Below are 20,484 nucleotides of genomic sequence, written 5' to 3'. Positions count from 1 at the left end.
TTGTCAAAAGCCTCACTGAAATCCAAGTAAACCACACCAACTGTATTGCCCTCATCGATATATTTTGTCACATTTTCGAATAATTCAACGAAATGTCAGACAGGATCTCCCTGATGACTATCCCTGATCAATCCCTGACTTGCCAAGTATTGATTAATCCTGTCTTCAGAATTTTTTCCAATGATTCCCCCACCACTGATATCAGACTAACTATTCTGCTCTGACCCACCCCTGCTGGTCTCATGAACAAAGGAACCAGATTAACGATCCCCCAGCCACCTGGGGCTTTGGCTGCGGCCAGCGATATATTAAATATCAGGGTCTTAGGAATCTCCTCCCTTGTCTCTCAAACGGTCTGTGATACATTTCATCAGGCCTTTTTTTTAATCTTAATGTGTTCTCTAACCTCATCATCTCAACTGACATCCCCAAGCGCCATGTCTTTTGCCGGAATTGAAGTATTCATTTAAGGTTGCACCCTCATCTATTGGCTCCACGCATAGAATACCCTTTTGGTTTCTAATAGCTCCCACTCTTCCCCCGGTAACCCTCTTATTCTTATAATACTTTTAATATGTCTGGGGCATTCCTGGATTCCATCTTCCAAAGGTATTTTGTCACCTCTCTTTACTCTCCAAATTTCCTTTTTGAGCAACCTCCTGCACTCTTTATATAATTTTGAAGGCCCTCATGTTTTTAATACATTGTACCTGACAGATGTTTCCTCATTTTTCTTTAGCAATCTCTCAATATTCCTTGACTTTCAGGGTGCCCTGGACTTGCTGCCCTTGCCCTTCACTCTCTTAGAGAAACTTTGACTTTGAATCTTTCAGTGATGGTCACAATCCCTAAAATGCTGAAACTTTAACCACTTAACCGGCTTCCTTCCCTAGAATTAGGTCCAGCACTGCCCCATCACTATTAGGACTATTTATGTACTAGCACGAAAATCTCTCCTGGGTGCATATTAAAAATTCCACTCATTTCATTCCCTTCACACCATAGCAATCCCAGTTAATGTCAGCAAAGTTGAAGTTCCTGACAACTTTAGCCCTGTTTCTCTCTCACCTATTTGCAATTTGCCTACATGTTTGGTCCTCTAGCTCTGTCTGGGTAGGAGGCCTGTAGTATGATTCCAACAAAGTAATCACCCCTTTTTATTTCTGAGCACTCACACAATTGCCTCGTTCGAAGACCCTTCTCAGACATCCTCCCTCATTACTGCAGTTATTGTGTCAGGGGAATCAGAAAATATGATTTAGCAAAGTATGTACATAGGAACAGGAGTAGGCCATTCAGCCCCTTGACCCTGTTCCACCATTCAATGAGATCATCACTGACGTGTGACCGAACTCCATGTACCTGCCTTTGGCCCATATCCCTTAATACCTTTGCTTAACCAAATAAACCCCTCAGATTTAAAAATAATGACTGATCCAGCATCTACCGCTGTTTGCGGAAGCGAGTTCCAAACCTCTCCCATTCCTTGAGTGTAGAAGTGCTTCCTAACATCTCTCCTGAATGGTCTGACACTAATTCTCAGGTTCTGCCCCTCATTCTCGAATCCCCAATCAGTAGAAATAATTTATCTTTATCTACCCAGTCTTCTCCTGTTAATTTCTTGAATTGGATCCTTCTTCCTAAATGCTGGAAAAAAAGGCCTAATTTGTGCTCCTAAAATGCTGCTTGGCCTGCTGTGTTCATCCAGCTTCGCACTTTGTTATCTTGGATTCTCCAGCATCTGCAGTTCCCATTATCCCTAATTTGTATAATCTCTCATAACGAAGCCTCTGAAGACCAAGAATCAATTTTGCAAACTTGAATTATTGGGAGATGAGAAGAAGGCTGGGGAGTGGGTGTGGTACAGAAATCCCAAAGACTTGGAGACTCGGTTGAATCAATTTTTATTTCCTTGCCTTGACTGGTAATCAGCCAGATTGACATTGCTAACTGACCTGGCTGGTTTGGCAAGACAGCTAAAATCTCTTTCCCTTCATCCAGTTGCTGACTTGAAAGAATCCTTCCTCTCACCTCTTTATCCAGATCTGATATCTGAAAAACTTAATTTTGCCAATTTAACGATAGATGAGTTGAAATGCTGGAATGATTTGGAAATAAAACTTAAAGGATGGAAATGGATAAGAATCCTCCCAGTTTTGAAGGATCAGGAGGGTCAAGATCACTAGGTATTTCAATCAGGATTCTTCGGCATTCTTATCATTGCGGGTATATCATAGTCATAGAATCCATACAGCCTGGAAGCAGGCCCTTCTGCCCACCAAGTCTGTACCAACAAATAAACACCTAACTGCACTGGTCACATTTACCTGTGCTTGGTCCATGACTCCTGGCATTTTTAAGTGAAAATTCAGATGGAGTTTAAATGTTGCAAAATTACCTGCCTTCACCAACCCTTCAGGAAGCATGTTTCGTATATCTATCACCCTCTGGGTGAAAAACATTTTCTCAGGTCTCCTCTAAACCATTGACTCCTGCATTTAAAGTATGTCTTATGGTCTTTGACACATCTGCCGTAGGGAAGAGATTCTCACAATCTACCCTGCTGCTTTCTCAGAATTATGCTGGTGGAGTGAAAAAGTGAACTGACCTTTTTCCTCCAGTTCTCCCAGTAGGATTATTGCGCTTTTAATCCAGGTGAAAATCCCAGGCAAGGAGAGGATATGTTCTGTTGTTGTGTCTCCACTGCTGGTCCTGAGCCAAGGTGAAGACACCCTCTGCCCCATCCCATCTAGCAGGACCACCAGGTCCCTGCCTGCAAATTGAGGTGAGAATTTCTTCTTGCCTGCTATCCCAGTCCTATTAGGTCTACCTCTTATCCTTAAACTATGAGCCTTCATCCTGAACTCCCCACCATCGAGAACAACCTTCCTGCATCTATCCTGTCTAGATCTGTTAGAATTGTAAAGGTTTCAATGAGGATTCCTTCATTCTTCTAAACTCCAGTGAAGGCAATCCTAACCGTCTCAATCTCCCCTCATATGTTAGTCCTCCCATCCCAGGGATCACTCCAATAAACCTTTTGCTGCACTCCCTCCATAGCAAGATCATCCTTTCACAGATAAGAAGACCAAAACTGTGCACAGTATTTCAGGTGTAGCATCACCAATGCCACATACAATTGCAGTGAGCAAGATTTCAGGTCATTTTTTGCTTTCATTTATGGGTTAATGGCTGGTCATCATTTATGTATCCCTGGTTACTCCTGTATGGCAATGTATCACCTCCTATGTTAATGGACACTGTTTAGGAGTAATGTATTAGCATGGATAGAGGATTGGTTGACTAACAGGAAGGAAAGAGTGGGGATAAAGGAGTGCTATTCTGGCTGGCAATCAGTGACTAGTGGTGTGCCTCAGGGATCGGTGTTGGGACTGCAATCATTTACAATTTATATCGATGATTTGGAGATGGGGATCATGTGTAGGGTGTCAAAGTTCGCAGATGACACTAAGATAAGTGGCAGAGCAAATTGTGCAGAGGACAGTGAAACCTTGCAGAGGAACATAGATACATTGAGTGAGTGGACAAAGCTCTGGCAGATGGAATACAATGTAAATAAATGTGAAGTCACACATTTTAGTCGGAGTAGTAGTAAAAGGGATTATTACTTGAATGGTAAAAAGTTGCAGCATGCTGCTATGCAGAGGGACCTGGGTGTCCTTGTCCATGAATCACAGAAGGTTGGTCTGCAGGTACAGTAAGTAATTAGGAAGGCAAATGGAATTTAGTCCTTCATTGCTAAAGGTATTGAGTTTAAACTCAGAGGTTATATTGCAGCTGCACAAAGTGCTGGTGAGGTCGTGCATGGAGTACTGTGTGCGGTTTAGGTCTCCTTACTTGAGGAAGCATGTACTAGCACTGGAGGGGGTACAGAGGAGGTTCACTAGGTTGATTCCGGAGTTGAGGGGCTTGGTTTATGAGGACAGACTGAATAGATTGGGATTATATTCTTTGGAACTCAGAAGATTGAGGGGGGATTTTATAGAAACATTTAAAATTATGAAGGGAATAGTTAAGATAGAAGTAGAGAGGATGTTCTCACTGGCAGGTAAAGCTAGGACAAGAGGGCATAGCCTCAAGATTAGAGGGAGCAGATTTAGGACTGAATTGAAAAGGAACATGCTCACTCAGAGGGTTGTTAATCGATGGACTTTCTTGTCCAGTGGAGTAGTTGACACTACTTCAGCAAACGTTGTTAAAGCTAAGGTAAATTTTTTTTGAACAATTAAGGAATATGGTGAAAGCACAAGTAAGTTGATCTGAGTCCACGAAAAGATCAGCAATGATCTTATTGAATGGTGGAGTGGGCTCGTAGGGCCAAAAGGCCTACTCCTGCTCCTAGTTCTTATGTTCATATGTTCTTATGTTTTATTAGTAAATCTCGCAGTCAACCTTAACCACTGATGACACAGTCACAGAGCTAATGGGAGAAAGCAGAGCAGTTAAAGTGCTGTTAATTTTTTCTGCCAAAGAGCCAACGGAGCTGATGGACTAAATGGCCTTCTGTAGTGTGAATGCTGCTTGTAAAGTAAGTGTTCACTGGTTGCTTCTCTATTTTTATATGATACTGCACCGTATAGCATCTTCTTGCGTCTTCATTTATGGACAGTAGACCTTAAGCAGTCAATGGAACAAAGAGGTAATCATATAAATGAAAAGCCAAAGACAGAAAATAGATTCCCGGATTAAGCCTCTTTAGCTGATGCCAGGTCTTTGTCTTTTTGAAGTAGCACCAAAGATAATCTTCTACTTTGTGCAATTGCAATGTGGATGAGATTGCAGTTCAATTGTATCCATGCAGGCACTTTCCTTTCTAGACTAAGAAGATATTTATTACTGTCCCTTTGTGAATACTACAAGTTTTAATACCATCCACTCTTAGCAATTGTCAGTGTCGGAGTTCACTCCTAACACTTAAGATTTCTTAGTGATCAATTGCACATACTGATCAGTCTCTCACTGCTTAATTTATTTTCTTTCTAACAATGTGCAGAACGATTTCCCTCACTTGTTTCTCTTCAGTTCCTAATATAAGACTACCATTGTTCCCTTCTATTTATCCTTGATTGAGTTAAAAGTAAAGCTTATTGCTGCCCCCTCTTATGCCTTTTGTGTTAGGAGGGTGTAAATAAAGTCAAATTCACACTTCTTACTGTGTCTCCCTAGATATATGTGACAATAAATCATGAATGAATGAATTAGTTAATTAATTAATTAATTCATTCATTCATTCTTTCTTCGATAGCTACCAGCATGTTCTTCACAACAAGGATAGAAGGGAATTCTTTCTTTCTTTTTTTGTGACACACACTTTATAATGTTCTGAGGAAGGGTCACCGGACCCAAAACATTAACTCCGTTTTCTCCTTCACAGATGCTGCCAGACCTGCTGAGCTTTTCCAGCAACTTTGCTTTTGTTCTTGATTTACAGTATCCACAGTTCTTTTGGGTTTTACTTAGAACTTCTAAAGTTGATTTTGAAGAGGCTGACAAAGTTTGAACAACCTCTCTACTTATATATCCTATTCATAAAGTCCATCAACATTGAACACACTTAAAAATGGCACAAAGGCAATTCAGGGTATAATAAGGAATCAACCCTTCCAAAACATTCTGGGGTAATTATGAACAAATATTGCACATTTGGCTGAAATTACTAAAATGAGAAACGAGGATTATAAATATTTTTTTCAACAAGATGGGGCCAGATGGTACTGAGGCAGCATTTAAGCTGTTGTAAGACTGCAGAACTATGGAGTTTTCTGACATTGATGAAATTTTTGAATCATATAATGAAATAACTAACTACAATGGTACATTGTTTTGGCGAAACAAGCAGTAGCCAAGAGGAACTACTGCAAGTTATATTCTCAAATTAAAGCAACTCTCTCATCACTGCGGATGTGGCAGAAACTCAGAAAACAACCTTTGAGACATCTTTGTAAGAGGCCTAATGTGCAATAAAGTCCAGGGCAAGTATTCAAGCAAGGGCAGGAATCTGAATTAGAAGGAGACCTGCACTGAGAGCATGGAAACTGCAGAAAGAAATAGTTGGAAATTTCAAGGAAGCTCTTTATCTGAGTTACTCATAGGTCCACAGAGTAGTATGATTTAATAGGGACCTGACATGCAACTTTTTCCACACAGAGGGTGGTGTGTATATGGAATGATCTCCAGACAAAATAGTAGAGGTGAGTACAATTGGAACATTTAAAAGACATTTGTGCAGGTACATGAATGGGAAAGGTTTAGAGGGATATGTGCTAAACACATGCAAATGGGACTAGTTCAGTCAGACTAGTTTAGCGGCTTGGTCAGCATGCATGGGTTAGACCAAAGAGTCTGTTTCCATGCTGTATGACTTTATGACTCTAAGATCCAAGTTATTGCAACTATGTTTACATTCTCAAAGTCAGAAATTTAGATGCTACCATTGACATGGTCGTCAACAGTGATTTAAATATCCCAATTTCTAATCAAAGTGGTACAGCATAAGAAAGGTCAGTCCTATCTGGACTGTAGGCAGAAGTAAAGGAAAGAGTAGTGCTCCGGATCACAGTTGATAATCATGTCAAGGTCATAGTAAAACTAAATTCAGTTCAGGAGACTTGAAATGCTTGAATGTGCATTTGGTAGATATTGAAATGAAGGTTGATGCTATTGACTGGGAAAGTCAGGCACTGCATTCCGAACAAGAGAAACAACACATGGAAAATGAGCATCATACAAATGAAGATATAAATTATCATGCATAGCTCAAATACAAATCAAAAATTCACAATTTGCTTTGATCATCGATACAGCAGCAGTAGTGTCTGTTATATCAGAAGGTGAATACAAGATTTTCCTCCGTCACAATCCCTTATACAAAGTTGATGTTAAATTGACTTGTCATTCTTATAGCTGTATTCCAATGCTTGGTGAAGTTAGCAATGGGGATAGATGTGATGAATCCCATTTACTTGCTCTTGGTGGTAGCAGGAAGAAGCAGAATTTAGATGAGGACACAGTTAAATTAGACTGAGTAATTTCTACTGGAAATAAATCAGAAAGAGTATTGCAGATATTGAAAAGTGTTTTCTATTAGCAAAGTGGTCTTTGAATCAAAAAGAGTGAATGATAAATATAGCTGTTGGTGCAAGATTAAATGTCTTAAATCGACAGATTATCCAAATGTAGGTGCACTTCAGAGATTCTCTGTGAAGGCTGATTCATTTTACAGTTATTATTTCAATAATGTTCAGAGAGATGCTTGTTAGAAGAACAGCAACAAGAGCATACAGGGATAGATGTTCCGAAACCTGCTGGTAGAAGCTGTTTTTGGTATCAAAAGGTAGATAGGAAAAGTCGGGGTATGTATCAAACAAAAAATAAAATCACGCAAAAACCCTTTGGTTCCATGGTCAAAGACAAGGAAACTGTGGATGATATACTATGATTTAAATAATTAGAAGTGAAAACACCTAAATTATTAGTCACGTTAATGATTCACAATTTGGATAATGATACCTAATGTTGACTCACAGTTCAAAGTGCAATTAAGGAATAGGATTTGCCAAAGCACACTCAGGACAGTCTTTAATACCCCTTCTCCTACCACCCTGGGCATGGGCAGGAAGACAAGGGAGGCCATACAGTCAAACTTGAAAGCTCTGAATAGTAAGCCTGCATGGCTTCCCATGACTTAGTGCAACCTTCCAGTCTGGAGGCTAGGTGAAGAACTTAAGTGGCCAATTAAAGGCTATTTAAGAGCATTAACACATTGATGGTAGAATATTAATGGTGTATCTTCACTGAGTCACTGTGCATATATGCTCACAACACCGGTGAGGATAGAAAAGGGAACAAAACAACTAAACACGGGATTCAGAATTTCCTCAGTAGAGGGAAAAAAAAACAGAAAAAAGAAAATAGAGTAACACTGGTGAGCCGAGAAACCCAGGTTCACGTCCCACCTGTTCCAATGGTATGTTATAACATTGCTGAAGATGTTGATAAGGAAACTCTGTAGAATATCAATGGCAACAATGTGAAGAAGTGGGAAGTGTAGAGATTCTGGTTTGCCATCAGCAATCTGCTGATTTTGAGGTGGTTCAAATCACTCCTAGACTCCTGGTTCCAGATGCTGGATTTAATTTAGGAATGTAAAGTGAAGAAGACAGTAGACAGTTGTTTCAGGGCATAGAATCTCTGCATTTAATACATGCAAAGGTGAGGGTTTAACAAGAAACAAAACAAAGTCTGAAGTAATAAATAGGGGAATAAAACAAAGGTGAATAAAAATACAAGAGTTAAATTGGCAAATTCAAAACAGTGCAACTGACACTATCACTGATAAACGTGACCCCCACACTGGATGTAATTTTAAACGTATGAACATTTCCTCTACCTACATTTGGCTTCTCCTATTGCCTTGCATTGTGTCCTGATCTGAGTACAAATCAATTTGCAAACAGAATCCAGAACTCGGGACTGCCTGTGCATTGGACACCTGGGGATGGCTGTGGTGGGGAGGAGACGGCTCTCCACTGATTGGACAGGTCAACTACCACGATCCATCCAAATCAAAATGACAGAATTTCTGTTGATATCTAAGTGTGCTAAACTAAGATTTTCCATTTGGAATTATTTTCCTGGTTTTGAAAGCTCTCTCTCTCTCTTCAGAATCTGTCACGCTTTTGGCTTCTGTGTAAGTAAAGGCACCAAAAGTATAATGGATTCCTAACGTACTCCTTTCTTCTTGAAGCCTCCTTCAAGGATTTCCCCAGAGTTAGAACAGCGCAACAAAAAAACCCTGTTTTTTTTTAACAAAATAAAAATTGAAACTACTGCAAATGCTATATATCAGAAACAAAAACAGAAGTTGCCAGAAAAGCTCAGCAGGTCTGGCAGCATCTGTGGACAAAAATTAGAGTTAATGTTTCAGGCCCAGTGGCCCTTCCTCAGAACTGTTTTAGGTCACTGGACCTGAAATGTTAACTCTGGTTTATCTCCACAGATGATGCCAGACCTGCTGAGCTTTTCTGGCAACTTCTGTTTTTGCTTCTCCTTTTTTAACTAATTCAATTGGGCAGTGCAATCATCCATGGGTGTAGACCCTTCCTCATGCCTGGTATCTGGAGATTATTTGTTTCCAGGATTTTGTTTGCCTTTCCTACTGTTTCGTCACATGCATTCTTTCCGGCATGGTATCAGAAAGCTTGGCTGCGTTCTTCAATGACTGTTTCATGTGACAACTGTGCAGAAATCACTTGAATGGAAATTGTGTAGAACGAGTGAGACTACAACATTCATAAGTTCATGACAAGAGAGCATGTCTATTTAATTGAAGCCTCTCATGCACATGTGCAAATGCATGTGCATGTGCCATTACACTTCATTTACCAAATCAGTTCCAAGCCAGCAATTATATTCATACCTTGGAACAAGGCATTGAAGAACAAGTCAATACTATAACTGAAGAAGTCCCATTTATATGGGGGCTTGTTGCACCATTGGGCTTGCGAATTCGCTTTTGTTGTTAAACTATGTGGACCAATTGAAATTAGCAACATATGTTCATGGCAGCTTGCTACCATAACACTTATCCTTTCTATCTTATTATTTAATCCTCATTGTGTTTTGGAGGAAATTTCTCAGCTTTCGAGTAGCTATTCATTTCCTCTGTTCTTCCTGTCCAAGTGATTTGTGCTGTACTAGTGAGGGTCTTTACATCTACCTCTCAATTTAGCACTTTCTTTGTCTGTGCCCTATCTTCAATACTAGTCTTTGAGATATTTGCAGTTTATTCCATCTGGAGCTATACCTTCCCTGTATGTTAGCTCCTCTTTAAATGCAGAAAAGCTCTAAATATGCAAGTGCGCGCTGAAATATACTTCCACCTATCTCTCCACTATAGACGTTTTGCATTTCCAAAGGACAGCACAGTGATTGCTGTTGGTAATTATGCCTTTATATGCCTTTATATTGTATTGAAACAGTCTGCTGAACTTGGGGTTTCAGACTGATTTAACATTGGGACCACACATCATTCCTAAGGGCAGATTGTGTAGATCAGCATTTCATGTCAAGATATAGGAAAAAAGATCATTTGCTGACAAGATCTGTTGAAGTATGTGAGAAAATGCCTCCAGGGTACAATGACTAAAATATGCTCCTTTATTTATTTCAACTACTATTAACCTGAAATAAAAGCTGTGATTTCACTTCTGAAAGCAACAGGAAATATGTCAAAGCATGGAAAAGATATGAATACCTATTAGATTTTAAGCAAGGTGTCCATTCAGAATGACCTGCCTTATAATACATCATACATTTTTTGGAATTGGCACAACTATCAACTCTAATGTCTGCAAAGATTTGAGACTATTTTAAGAAAACACAGTCTGGTTCAATATTTTCATTTGGGGGAGGCAAAGAAGTGTTCTTTATTTCGCACATATGAAACATTGCTTTAATGTGCATTTTCTAACTTTCTCATCATTTCTCATTTCCTGATAGAATCAGTGATGTACTATTGAAATGGCTATTTACTCACATATGCACATTAGAGTTATTTCTAAAAGGATATTCCACGTTGGGAAGAAAAAATAGCTTAGCCTGGCTCCATTTGCATTTGGAGGTCTCTGGGTAGTGTTGGGGAACAGAGGGACCAAAGGGCTCAGGTATATAATTCTTTCAAGTTTGCAATGCAGGAACGGGGTGGTTAGGAAGACATCAACAAGGTAAGTAGCAATAGTCTTTTCCTGAGGGGAGGTGTTCATTACTGGGGGGTATATTTTTAAAGTGGCCTAGACCCTTAAAGCTATCTGATGAAGGGTCTAGGCCCGAATCGTCAGCTTTTGTGCTCTTGAGATGCTGCTTGGCCTGCTGTGTTCATCCAGCTCCACACTTTGTTATCTTGGATTCTCCAGCATCTGCAGTTCCCATTATTTCTCAGTTGATACACATGTTGTTTTAGCAGGCATCACAAGTTATCAACCAAAGGTCATTAATTAAAACCTTGAATATGATAAGCACTGCACAGCCTTCAGAATAAACAGGAGTGTCATTCTGAGTTTAGAAGTTAGAAGGAGGAGTAAAATTTCTGCCTCCTCATCCAAAAGTCCCGAGGTCCATTACTCAGCACTAATTGTAGTTCCAGTTGAAATCTGCTAAATCAGTGGTTGAACAACACAATTTCCTCATCTGTAATTGAGAACGGTTGCAGAAAGTAGAAATTTTTAATGAAAGAAGTCATGCATTAACTGACCCCATTTTTTTCCCTTTATTCATTCACAGGATGAGGGCGTCGCTGACCAGGCAGCATTTATTGCCCATCCCTAATTGCCCAGAGTCAACCACATTGCTGTGGGTCTGGAGTCACATGTAATCCAGATCAGGAAAGGACGGCAGTTTCCTTCGTTAAGGGACATTAGTGAATTAGATACTTTTTTTGACAATTGATTCACAGGCATCATTAGATTCTTAATTCCAGATATTTATTGAAATCAAATTCCACCATCTGCTGTGGTGAGATTTGAACACCCATCCTCAGAATGTTATCCAGATCTCTGGATTAACAGTCCAGCGATTAATACCACTCGGCCATTGCCTCCCCTACGTTACGCCTAGCTCAGGATTTCTAAATGGTCGGGGTGTGTTCTTGTCAGGCAAACACGTTGAAGTTTCATTTTCACAACATGTTTGAGATTAATAGAAAGCCTTGCCCCAATTTCAGCCTGATTGACAAGCTCATCTTCCTGTTGAATAGGGAGAAGACCCTGCAGTTGAAGAGCAATATGTTTTATGTTCAGCACAGAGGTTGCAGGTGATGGTGAAGTGGGGGCCACGCTTTTGCAGGTTTCGTGCCCACTGCCATGGGACTGAATTCAAGACAAATTGGTTGTGCAGGAAGTAAGGTCAAGAACTGCCTTCAGGCTTCTGCTTCTTATATCACTTTATTGTACATAGTAAGATTAAAGATTTAAGTTTTTATATTTTCAAAGATATACCAGGGTCTAATCTTACTGTTGCATTGTTAAAAGAATCTTCCATATACTCTCCTGTCTGATGTGAGTCAGGCTATTCTACGGGTTCCTCTCGACTCCACCCACACTGTGCTATTTATGCCCGTTAAAGAGCAGCTCCATGGCATCATCACAAGAGTACTCAGTGCAAGCGAATCATGGAGTCATAGTGCCATTTGGGATGGAAACAGACCCTTCAGACCCCCTAGTCCTCGCCAAACATGTCACCAAACTAAACCAGCCCCACCTGCCTGCCTTTGGCCCATTTGTCTCTATTTATTTACTATTTTCAATTCATGACCTTTCCCGAATATCTGTTAAACATTGCAACTATTTCCACATCCACCACTTCCTCTGGCATTTCGTTCCACACACGACCTGCTCTCTGTGTAAAAATGTTGCCCTTCATGTCCTTTTTTTAAAAATATTCTCCTCTCACTTTAAAAATATACCCCCCAATAATGAACACCTCCCCTCAGGAAAAGACCATTGCTACTTACCTTTATTGATGCCTTCCTAACCACCCCGTTCCTGCATTGCAAACTTGAAAGAATTAAATACCTGAACCCTTTGGTCCCTCTGTTGCCCAACACTACCCAGAGACCTACCATTAGTTCTACAAATCTCGCAGGTGCATGGCTAACAAATCAGGGAGATTTGTCAAACCTCTAAAGCATCACATTGAATTTTGAAATGTTAGTTCTGTTTTACCTGTTTATAAAGTTATCAAATTGACAGCATGTGTCTATCTATTTGTTTCCAATGTGCTTTTTTGGAAAAAAAAACACTTTTGGAAAAACAGAAATGTTATATTGTGTCTCAAAGTGGGTACACCAGCATGCTTTTAGGAGGCATGCTCATGATACCATCACTATGTGACCTGAGGAGACAACGTTTTCATCCATCGTCTAATCCTGGGATCACTTGAAGCATGAGACACTATAAGCAGCACACTCCTCTGTGTGATTTAATAATGTAATGTTAACCAGGCACTGATATGCCTGTAATTGTAATGCCTGCATATAATAGCTAGTTGTAAAAATAGTCTGAGAATTTTTCAATATAATGATATCCATACCCAGGTTCTTGTGCTATGAAACATAACGTAAGCGTTACTGCCTCAGGTAAAATAGCCTGGTGGAGACAAATTCATATCAACCCCATTTATCACAAGCTGCCTGTCTTTCTGCTAAAAGGAAATACAAGCTAAAAAGGCTGGAACCCTTTAGCTGTGTGCTTAGAAATCAATGCAAGCCACACAAAGGCTGGCACGCTGTAGCTGCGTCCTAATGAAGCTGTGTGCTAAAACAGTAATGCAATGCACAGAGGCTGACACTTCATAAGTCAGCTCTGAAGTCAGTGAGTGGCACTAAAAAAGCAATATGAAGCATGCAGATGCTGGTCACCTTCAAATAAGTGCAAAACATGTGAATGCAAAGAAACTTTTAAAATGTATTATGCCTCGGATGTGATTATGTTCCTGCATGCAAAGAGGCCTGACAGAAATATATCTAAAAAAGGTGCCCCTGAGAACCAAAGTAAAGTGTTAAAGGACAGAAAAGGTGTTTTGAGTTGGTCTGAGAGCAAGAAAGGATCAGGGAGGATTATAGCCACTGGGCATGCAGGAACACTGTTGTCAAGCAGCAATTGTGTGGTGTCTGGGTTAAGCATTTTGGGCAAGCTGCAGCTGTCAAGCACAGGCTGTGATTTACATGCTGGGAATTTGCAGTCTCTAGCTTCATGGTGGGGGAGAGGAAAATTGGAAGTGGCATATAAAGTGGGGCAACTTAGAGTTTCAATGAGCCTTAAATAGGATAGCTGTCATTCAATGACAAGAATCTAAAGTCAGCATTTGAGGCTTGAAGTGAGAATATTTCTTGACACGAAGAATCTGATTTTTTTTTTCAGGTTTTCCGACATTTCTTTCTTTTTGTTTTCTTGTGGCTTCTGGGCATCCTTGGCTTGGCCAGCATTTATTGCTCATCCCTAGTTGCCCTTGAAGTGGTGGTGAGCTGCTTTCTTGAACTGCTGCAGCCCATGGAGGTAGACCCACAATATCCGGGGCTCAGTAGAGAGGGAGTTCCTGATTTTTGGCCCAGCGACAGCAAAGGAATGGTGATATATTTCCAAGTCAGGATGGTGAGTGGCTTGGAGGGAAACTTGCAAGTGGCAGCATTTCCACATACCTGCTGTCCTTGCCCTTCTAGATGGAAGTAGTCTTGGGTTTGTATGGTCCTGTCTGAGGATCTTTGATGAATTTCTGCAGAGCATCTTGTAGATAGCACATGCTGCTGTTTATTGAGAATCAGTAGTGAAGTGAGTGGACACTTGTAGCTTGTATGCTGATCAAGTGGGCTGCTCTGTTCTGAATCGTGTGAAGTTTCGAGTGTTATTAGAGCCTCACCCATCAGGCAAGTGGGGAACAGTCCATCACACTCCTGGCTTGTGTCTTGTAGATTCTTTTCACTCCTCACCTCACACCAGAGAACAGAAAATTGAATCCTTGGGTATTTGAAACAGACATCATTAACACATTTAATGGGAGGCTGAAAGTGTGCATGAAGCAGAAGGAAATTGGGGCATGCTTGTGTTGGGGAGTGAAGTTAATTTTAGTGGGGAACAGCTTCTATGAAAATTGAAAGCCAGCACAGCGCAGTTGGGTTGAATGGCCTGTTTCTGTGCTGCAGATTCTGTAGGAGGGAAGCTTGCCTGGGTAGGTAACATGAAAAAGATAAAGGCAAGCTGGCTGCCTTTGTACCCTGGATGAATCTTTTCCATTTACTTCAATGGAAGAGAAAATGGTGAGTAAAGGGATTGCACACTAGTTGTCACACATGCTAGTCTAAAACCCAAGACAAATTTCAGAACCCTTTTTCTGATGGTTGTCTCGGTAAACTAGTCATTTTAGCCATACTGCAGAAATGCCAAACAAGATCTGAAGGTTAAATGACAATTTCAAACTAACTCAATTATTCTGAAAATCACTGGCTTTTGTAAAGATATGAGACATTCTTATAGAAACAATGATGGAGGCAGAATTAATGTTGCTTTGAAACAACAAATAGATGCATATCAGAAAAATTAATTGATATGTTGGAAAAGAACATAAAAATAGAATAAGTTGATGAACTCCACCACCCAAATGTTTTACTCTAAACCAGTCGCCATCCTGACATAGAAATATATTGCCATTCCTTCACCACCACTGGGTCAAAATCCTTGAATTCCCTCCTTTTTTAAGGGCACTGTAGACGGCAGCAGTTCAAGAATGTGACATACCACTATCTTCTCAAGGGCAACTAGGGATGGGCAATTAATGTTGGCTAGCCTGTGATGCCCACATCCGATCAGTGAATCTTAAAATCTTACAAAGACCCACAGTAAGTATAATAGGATGAATGTCTACATTGCAAGTGTTAAACTTTAGCTAATGGCGTAAAATGAGCAATAATGTATTGAAACCTCATTTTACATTTTTTCCATTTTACATTTCTTTAATAGAGCTGCTGATTTGAAATCCCCCAATTTATATCATTGTAGATGCTATAAATAAATAACCCACCTTCTGCTGTGCTGTAAAATTCAAAATATTTTATGATTTATGGTGTTAGACTTTGCAACCTACCTTATGGTAAGAGCTTCCTTTACTCAATCTTGCCTGTCATCCGTTGATGTTTATGGTCTTTTCATTGACCTTGCACATTTTTTCTGTTATATTAAAATGTAACTTTATATTCATAGATGATTTCTACTTCTTGTGTAAGAGTCCTACATTCATGTTGAAATATGGCTTAATCTGACAGAATTTGTAATCAAACTATAAATATATGTCATGTTCCAAATTGTGACTTCAGTGCAGTTATTACTACTCGGATGACCTTAGCTTGTAATACAGTTCATTTTTTCTGCATTGCAAACCATGAGAAGCACAATTTCTTTAACTTTTACACCAGCATTCACAAGGTTTGGAATATGTGAAGAACTCTAAGACTTAGCCAGCTGCAGTCAGTCGTGTAAGAATTGAACAGCAGCACCTCGGGGATTGCAAATGTGCATATCCAAAATGATGTTTGTAGTGCAGAGGCTGGAAATTTAAATTAGCCAGGATGTGTGCCACTGTTAAGGCTCCACTTCGTCGTGATTCCCTTAATGATTCTGGGGCAACACTGGCACAATTTGACAAGTCAGCCTGAGCTGTATTGGAAACTATGATTACAGTCTGGGAGAATTACAAAATTGTGCAACGTTATGATAAGTAATAATGTCAGAATAATGCACATGGGCTCAAGGCAGAAAGTAAAACCTATCTAGTCATTGAGGACCAAAAGATGACTGACAATAATACAAGGACTAGCTTATGTAATATTTGAAATAATAGATTGAGTGAATATTATAGATAGAAGGAAGTCATTCAACTATCGCGAGCTATCTGGGCAAATTCTCTATTGTCCCATTCTCCAATCTATTCTCTTCCTTTTGTCAAATACTTACCTACATTTTTTTTTAAAGTGTACTTTGTGTTGCTAGGTTTCTGAAAGAGGTGTTCATGTTCCTTAGATTATTGGATACATTTTCTGGGCCCTTTTTGTTCAGTCTTGGTAATAGATTTGTACCTGCTTGTCTGGATGATGTAATTTATGTGACTAATTTAATAAAATCTGTTGTAAATATAAAAGCAAAATATTGTGGATAGTGGAGACCTGAATTTTAAAGAAATTGTTGGAAAAACTCAGTGGGCCCTAACAGCATCTTTAAAGAATGGAACATTAACTTTTCAAATCAAATATAAGATTTCTTTGTTTGCACTGGACTCATAATGTTGACTTCATTTCTCTCTTCACACATGCTGAGTTTCTCCAGCAATTTAGTTGTAAGTGTGTTTGCTGATAAAACATTTGGAACCATGACTGATTTGTAGTTAGGGGGCTCTGGAGAAAGATGGAGTCAGAGGACTTGGGTCTCAAAGACAGAGGGGAGTTTCCAACATTGTTTGATAACATCAGTACTTAATCCTGTTTAAATTCCAAATTCCAGGAACTTTAAGTCAGTGAGCAACTTTCAAGGTTAAAGCAGCAATTACACTGCTTGATGTAAAAAGCAATAAATCAAAGCACTGATCATAGAGAGCAATGTTTCAGAACGACTTCATGCCACAGCTCAACAGTGTACTCCTATAATGAGAGCATGAAATGGATAGCTACATAATATGAATGTACAGAGCTAAGGCCACATCAGGAAGATCAATAATGAGATCATCATCGGTGCATTAAACAATTTCCTTCAGACAAGTCTGACAATATGAAGATTACATAGTAGTTCAAGCCATAAACTTTGTACGGTGTGGAAGCAGGCTATTCAGCCCATTGAGTCACGCTGACCCTCCATAGAGCATCTTAGCCAGATTCAGCCCACCACCTGACACCTGCAACCCTGTACCTCCAATGGCCAATCCACCTAGCCTACATATTCATGGACACAATGGGCAGTTTCCGACGGCCAATCTACCTAACCTGAACATCTTTGGGCTATGGGAGGAAATTGGAACACCAAAGGAAACCCACTCAGACTCAGGGAGGTGCAAGCTCTACACAGATGGTTGCCTGAGAGTGGAATCAAACCTACATCCCTGGTGTACTGAGGCAGCAGTGTGAACCACTGAGTGACCATGCTACCCGCGCGCCCCCCCCCCCCCCCCCCCCACCCCAGTCATAATTGTACGTGATCACATTGTGCCATAATGGTGGGCGAGCCTGAAGTGCGACATTGAAATGATTAAAGGTAGGTCAACTATAAAAGAGGGAAATAATGACATCTAAGATAGCAGAGATAGGCATAGAATAAGAAGAAACTGAAATTACAATTTCTCAAGCTTTTGGGTCTTGGAAGATTGAGAAACTGTTTGTCCAAGGTCACAATATACTCTGCATAGAAGCCGAAAAGTAACTCAATTCTATGTTGAATCATATTTGTAAAGTTTAAAGGAATAGACAAGAAATCAGGCAAAGAAAATAATGAAAACTGAGGACAGAAATTAAATCTGATGGGAATACATATTGAATTGGAGACTTGGTGGGTTTCAGCCCTTCTCTTGGTAATTTCATATCAAAGATTCTGAAGGAATAAAAGTGATCAGTGTCCCCAGCTGAAAACTGAGACACCTATTTCTACCTCTGGGGAGAACCCTGTTGGATTACAGGCCAGTTAAGCAATTTAGAGACAGTGGCAGGCTGTGCAGGGGAATGTGACCGCTAGGGCGTATGTCCCAGCCATCCAGAGCAAGCAGACTGACAGAGACTTCTGCTTAGCAGCACCACGAGGCCAAAGAGAGGTCTTCAATGATGAAGGTGAATAGTGCCTGCTGTTGGAATGGGATTCATCGGACAACCAATTTGAAGGAAGAACCCAAAGCAGAGGCAGCTCACAGCAGATGCAGTTCGTGCGTAAGGACTGCAAGGGATGAGGCAAAACAACAATGACTGGTGGGTAATGGAAATGCTCAACGGGTCACCCACCTCCTGATGCTGATTTCCTTGAACAGGTACTGTGTGCCTCATACTTGTGTGTGTGACCTCCTCCCTTTACAACATAAAAAATTACAAGCATCCCGCATGGGTTCACATGTCAATCTCCATGTGCGGTGACAGGCACTGCTGCCTCTGGTTTAATCCAAGGAAAATTAGTTAGTTAAACTTGGTTAGTTAGTTAACTTAGTTAAACATGGAATCATAGAATCCCTACAAAGTAGAAGCAGGCCATTTGACCCACTGAGTACACACTGACCCTCCAAAGAGCATCCCACCCAGAACCAAACCCTATGCTTTCCCTGTAACCATGCACTTCCTATGATTAATCCACCTAGCTTCCACATCCCCTCATTCTAGAAGTAAAGAATTGTAAGAATTTCAATGTGGCTGATTCAAATGAAAATGTCTCTTATATCAATTCAAAAGTTATAACTGAGAGCAACCACAGCAGGAGAAGTAACTGATCTTTTTCAGGTTAAATTAAATTTTTGACTGCAGAGAACAGGCAGCTTCTGGGCTAGTGGGGCGGGAGAACAACTGTACATCTCCCTCTCTTTCCCCCCCCCTCTTCCTCTCTTCCCCCCCCCTTCCTCTCTTTCCCCCCCCTTCCTCTCTTCCCCCCCCCTTCCTCTCTTCCCCCCCCCTTCCTCTCTTCCCCCCCCCTTCCTCTCTTCCCCCCCCCTTCCTCTCTTCCCCCCCCCTTCCTCTCTTCCCCCCCCCTTCCTCTCTTCCCCCCCCCCTTCCTCTCTTCCCCCCCCTTCCTCTCTTCCCCCCCTTCCTCTCTCTTCCCCCCCCTTCCTCTCTTCCCCCCCCTTCCTCTCTTCCCCCCCCCTTCCTCTCTTTCCCCCCCCTTCCTCTCTTTCCCCCCCCTTCCTCTCTTTCCCCCCCCTTCCTCTCTTTCCCCCCCTTCCTCTCTTTCCCCCCCCTTCCTCTCTTTCCCCCCCTCTTCCTCTCTTTCCCCCCTCTTCCTCTCTTTTCCCCCCCTCTTCCTCTCTTTCCCCCCTCTTCCTCTCTTTCCCCCCCTCTCCTCTCTTTCCCCCCCTCTTCCTCTCTTTCCCCCCCTCTTCCTCTCTTTCCCCCCCTCTCCTCTCTTACCCCCCTCTTCCTCTCTTTCCCCCCCCTCTTCCTCTCTTTCCCCCCCCTCTTCCTCTCTTTCCCCCCCCTCTTCCTCTCTTTCCCCCCCCTCTTCCTCTCTTTCCCCCCCTCTTCCTCTCTTTCCCCCCCTCTTCCTCTCTTTCCCCCCCTCTTCCTCTCTTTCCCCCCCTCTCCTCTCTTTCCCCCCCTCTTCCTCTCTTTCCCCCCCCTCTTCCTCTCTTTCCCCCCCCTCTTCCTCTCCTTCCCCCCCCTCTTCCTCTCCTTCCCCCCCTCTTCCTCTCTTCCCCCCCCTCTTCCTCTCTCCCCCCCCTCTTCCTCTCTTCCCCCCCCTCTTCCTCTCTTCCCCCCCCTCTTCCTCTCTTCCCCCCCCTCTCTCTCTTCCCCCCCCCTCTCCTCTCTTCCCCCCCCTCTTCCTCTCTTTCCCCCCCCTCTTCCTCTCTTTCCCCCCCCTCTTCCTCTCTTTCCCCCCCCTCTTCCTCTCTTTCCCCCCCTCTTCCTCTCTTTCCCCCCCCTCTTCCTCTCTTTCCCCCCCTCTTCCTCTCTTTCCCCCCCTCTTCCTCTCTTTCCCCCCCCTCTTCCTCTCTTTCCCCCCCCTCTTCCTCTCTTTCCCCCCCCTCTTCCTCTCTTTCCCCCCCCCTTCCTCTCTTTCCCCCCCCTCTTCCTCTCTTTCCCCCCCCTCTTCCTCTCTTCCCCCCCCTCTTCCTCTCTTTCCCCCCCCTCTTCCTCTCTTTCCCCCCCCTTCCTCTCTTTCCCCCCCCCTTCCTCTCTTTCCCCCCCCCTTCCTCTCTTTCCCCCCCCCTTCCTCTCTTTCCCCCCCCTCTTCCTCTCTTTCCCCC

This window comes from Stegostoma tigrinum, chromosome 3, assembly GCF_030684315.1.
Source record: "Stegostoma tigrinum isolate sSteTig4 chromosome 3, sSteTig4.hap1, whole genome shotgun sequence".
NCBI classification, from domain to species: Eukaryota; Metazoa; Chordata; class Chondrichthyes; order Orectolobiformes; family Stegostomatidae; genus Stegostoma; species Stegostoma tigrinum.
Note: the sequence above shows the minus strand (reverse complement) of the source record.